The sequence below is a fragment of the Anguilla rostrata genome, chromosome 8, assembly GCF_018555375.3.
Source record: "Anguilla rostrata isolate EN2019 chromosome 8, ASM1855537v3, whole genome shotgun sequence".
NCBI classification, from domain to species: domain Eukaryota; kingdom Metazoa; phylum Chordata; class Actinopteri; order Anguilliformes; family Anguillidae; genus Anguilla; species Anguilla rostrata.
Genome location: NC_057940.1, coordinates 8,573,229 through 8,577,635, shown reverse-complemented (window position 1 = coordinate 8,577,635; position 4,407 = coordinate 8,573,229). Strand labels below are relative to the sequence as shown.

At 40.4% G+C, this 4,407-nt stretch overlaps 1 long non-coding RNA gene across 1 annotated transcript; it reads left to right on the top strand.

The window, feature by feature from the left end:
* The first annotated feature begins 483 nt into the window (after positions 1-483).
* Positions 484-2,560, top strand: LOC135260736 (uncharacterized). The gene is made up of 2 exons (XR_010331738.1): positions 484-1,255; positions 1,318-2,560. It is a non-coding gene; the product is annotated as an uncharacterized LOC135260736 (long non-coding RNA).
* The last annotated feature ends 1,847 nt before the right edge of the window (positions 2,561-4,407 follow it).

Below are 4,407 nucleotides of genomic sequence, written 5' to 3'. Positions count from 1 at the left end.
CATTCAGGCAATGCATAGAAATGGAACACAGCACAGTATATCAGACTGCATGAAGCCATCACAGAGACATATTTGCACTGTGATATGAACAGTTGGGAGCCCATTACTGCAACGGTTCCATACAGCCCTAGCTCACTGGGACATTCAGAGGCACCCTAGACACTCAGGAGCTGGATCCAGATCTGTTTGTGCGAGCGAAGTGGCTTCTCCCTGGTTATACGCCTTGCACTCTTTTTTCCGAAGCTCTGCATGCTTTTGAAATAATAAAAACGACATGTTAAAGAACAGCAAGGTCTGTTCTATACATGGAATACAGATTCGGATGTTTCTGTTGTCGATGGTCTGCAACAGTGAAGAGACTGACTAATATGCCAGTAGAGTTAATGGAGCCTACCTTGGCTGCATTCCTTTGCCAATCACAGTGAATGAAGGATGGTTCGCTGCTAGCCAGATCGTCAATGCAAACCAAACAGTTAATGAATCGCTTTGGAAAAAAGAAAAGCAATCAAATAATTAAAGGGGTAGTGCAGTAGAAAGTCCTGACTTTCACAAAGGTTGCTAATCTTTTGTGTGCCTGTCCATTTTTTGTCATTTTTGGAGTCACCAAATAGTAAAAAATCTGTGCCGTAGTATTATGCAATCTGCACTTGCTTACAAAATACTGATGCTGAAATCCATGCATCCCTCTGAAAAATCACCAGGTCACAAAATATTGCTCCATCAGTTTCAGTGTTAAAGTCACATTTAACTACAGAGTAACACTTTATTTTGTGCACATAACTTCAGAGTAATATTTTCAACTCTGACATAGTGTAAATGAAAGAATGTGCACGATAAAAAAAGTAAGAACTTGACTGGCCTGCAGAGAGCCCTGACTTCAACCCCATCCAACACCTTTTGGATCAGTTGGAAGGCCAACTGCAGGCCAGGCCTAATCACCCAATCAGTGCCCAACCTCACTAATGCTCTTCTGGATGAGTGGAAGCAAATCCCTGCAGCAGTGCTCCAACATCTAGTATAAAGCCTTCCCAGAAGAATGGAGGTTGCTATTGCACCAAAGGGTGGACCAACTCCATATTAATGCCCGTAATTTTGGATGAGATGTTGGATGTCGGGTGTCCACATACCTTTACCATGTAGTGTATTTGCTGTTCCAGATACTCAGCATTTAAAATCTGTGTAGAACATGTTTTGCAGGTTCCCTGGACTGTTCGGGTGAAATGGTAGGCAACCAACTTAAACGGTTGGGAAAATTGTTCAGGCTGACTGTTCTTCAGCCTGTTTTTACTGTGCGTTAGGCATGCAAACATTCCACAGCATCACAGCTATGTAAATCCTTCTATATTCGGTTCCATGTTCACATCAAAGGGTTACAGGTGTACATGTGCACTGCCAGGTGTACTAAAATGGTCTTTTGCTCCCAATACCACACTGACTACCTGTAAAGTGTAAATATGTAATGTGTAACTATGGGGCGACATAGCTCAGGAGGTAAGAGTGGTTTTCTGCTAGTCGGAGGGTTGCCGGTTTGATCCCCCACCCTGGGCGTGTCGAAGTGTCCCCGAGCAAGACACCTAACCCCTAATTGCTCCCAACAAGCTGATTGGTACCTTGCATGGCAGCCTTTCACCATTGGGGTGTGAGTGTGTGTGTGAATGAGTGAATGAGAGGCATCAATTGTAAAGCACTTTGGATAAAAAGCAGTCCATTTACCATCCATTACCATATGTAGAGCAACACTGTTATGCCGTTATTCCTGTAGCACTTGAAGTGGACACTCATGTTGTATACATGTTGTTGAAATCTGTCTGGTCTATTGTCAAATAAAGCAGGGGTGTCTGTGGGTTTTTGTGGCTTCCCTTCAATCAGCTGCCAGATACAGTAAGGCATTGAGAACGTGGTGTGTCGATCATTTGGCAAATCGATGATTCAAATTAACCACTGTTGCAGAGAACACCTCTTCAAGACAGGAGTTTGACTCCTGCGATATAAAGCAATACTCAGAAGTGAACTCTGTCGCTCTTCCATTGTTAACCCTCTAACACTTTAATTCTTGCTGTGTACCTACTGCTGGTTTTGTTCCTGTCCTTTACAACTTACCTTTGGTTCCGTAAATTTGCAGTGATTTTGATGTGTGGTCATTCCTGAGTTTTTGCAGCCGGTGGCTCGTAACAGAAGCTCAGTGGACAATAATTTCGATCCCTAGGTCATAAATAAAATAAAACATAACACAGTTTCTAAAAGGATAACTCAAAATTGCATCTGCAGATAACAAGAATCTGTAAACAAGAAACAGGTTCACTATTGCGCCAACAAGGTTACTGATTTGCAAATGGTCCGCAGACTGTTTACTCTATTGCTTTTTCTCTGAATCCATGAAAGTCAAAAACAATGTTAGAATTGTACTTCTTCAAATTCATGGCAAAGCAGCTATATGTTTTGCAAATGATTACATTTGCATCTGGAAATCGCTTTATAAGAATTTATCAATTTTCAAATTATGTATGATTGTTTCAGCTGTTGCAGCATCCCTGGTTTGATTTCAAAGTTTGAAGAAAAATCATTTTTACAGCCCACTCTCGAGGAACCTAACCGTTTTACATCTCTTCTCAAATCTTCTGTAAGTTTCCAGTTTGATATTATGCAATTTAAATACATTTTAGACATTGATGAGACGATGTCAGAAGGCTCTACTTGGCTTTGCAGTCAGCTGAACCCTCTTCTTTTCAAAACGCAAGTGAGCTTAGATCTGTTGGCCTAAATTATTGTCAATCAGGATCTGATTAGCCTTGTCATATGAATAAAGTTTGACAGACCTCAGGACATAAAAAGGAAAAGATTTTACATTTTAAAAAATGCCCAAAATAAAATTCTTATCATGCCGAGCCTACTCTTGGTATTAGCAAGGCAGTTACTTTAACAAGGAGATTAATACCAAAAATACATAAATACATTCTGTCCATACCTTTGTTTCGCTCAGGATGCGATAAAAATTCATGTGCTTTTCGGCTATTTTGTTGCCGTGTTCAATTGCTATGTTGACAATGGACAATGGATCACCCTGTCCCTCAGTGGGGATCAGCAGCGCTCCTGTGATGAGCAGCAGGATCAGTGGTGAGCAGCACATCTTTCTCTCAGCGTTGGACTGGTGACGCTGCTATGTGGCCCTCCAGTATCTTTCCAAAAAGGGTAAACATTAATCCATCGCTTGGCATCGATCGAGGTGTCTTTCACAATCCCCTGTGCTGTGAGGGGTGTATCTCCGGTACACCTTTTCCTGGCAGAACGTGCTATTCTGTTGAGAAAAGCATACAGTACGGCCATGCCAGGCTTTGCAAGGTTTCGAGTACCTCCTCTCTCTTTCTCTCTCTCTCGCTCTCTGTTTTCATGCTTCCTCATGGAGGTTATGGCTCTTGCATAAACATTGTTTTTTTTTTTTTTTTCTTGGTGATTTTTTTTTTTACTTTTAAAACAATAACAACGTCTTACCACAAAGCCGATTAGCCGACTAATCGGGTAGCACGATTAGTTAATGAGGTCTGTGGTTCTAAAAAAGAAACGGACTACGATGCTTCTGAATATCATTGAGTGTGAGGGAAATGGCACCCGGTCACCGTGTTGGCTTGTGCTGCTCAGAGCCTGTTCTCATAGCAATGGCATGTCTCTTGCACAGGATAAAGCTGAGTTTGTCCATCTTTGGTTGGAATAGAATCACATCACACAAGGTTTTTGGCTGGGTCAGTGAAATTGTTGTATTAAAAAAAATTTTTTTTTTAAATTGAAACTCAATTGCAATCACAGTCTGAACTTTTTGTTTTACTTTTCTTTATTTCAATCCAACCGTGACAAGCATTAATACTTTAGTACATTTTACCACACGTGTGCTTTATGTTTGTCCATTATATAATTTTCTTGCTATATCTGGTGCTTACAATTCTTTAACATTTCTGAATTTTAGTTTTCTATGGTTGTTAGCTTCATAAAAAATGTATAGATCTTTACAGTACTACTTCAACATTGCTTTATTTTTATATGATCTTGAGGGAAAAAGTGTGATGCATTAAGCCAAATAACTGAACGAATGAACAGTATTTCAGTTCTTTCCAGTACTGCCGAGAAGAGTCACAGTTCCACTGCTGTAGCCCATGTTGTTGCAGTGCTCTACTCTTTTGGCCTTCATGTCCTGAAATGGAAGACGTTTGAGTAAATTACATTACAGTGCAAATATTCGCATTTCGTTATCTTTGTTATTCCTGCATTATGCTTTCTTCTTGGAGACAATATAAACGTGATGTCGCAGTGTGACGTGGCACCTGCCACAAATACTAAATGTGTGTTTATTTTTTTTTTATTGTTCGTTAAGTTTTGTTGTTGGATTTTCCCTTTCTTTCCTCACTTCAACATCGA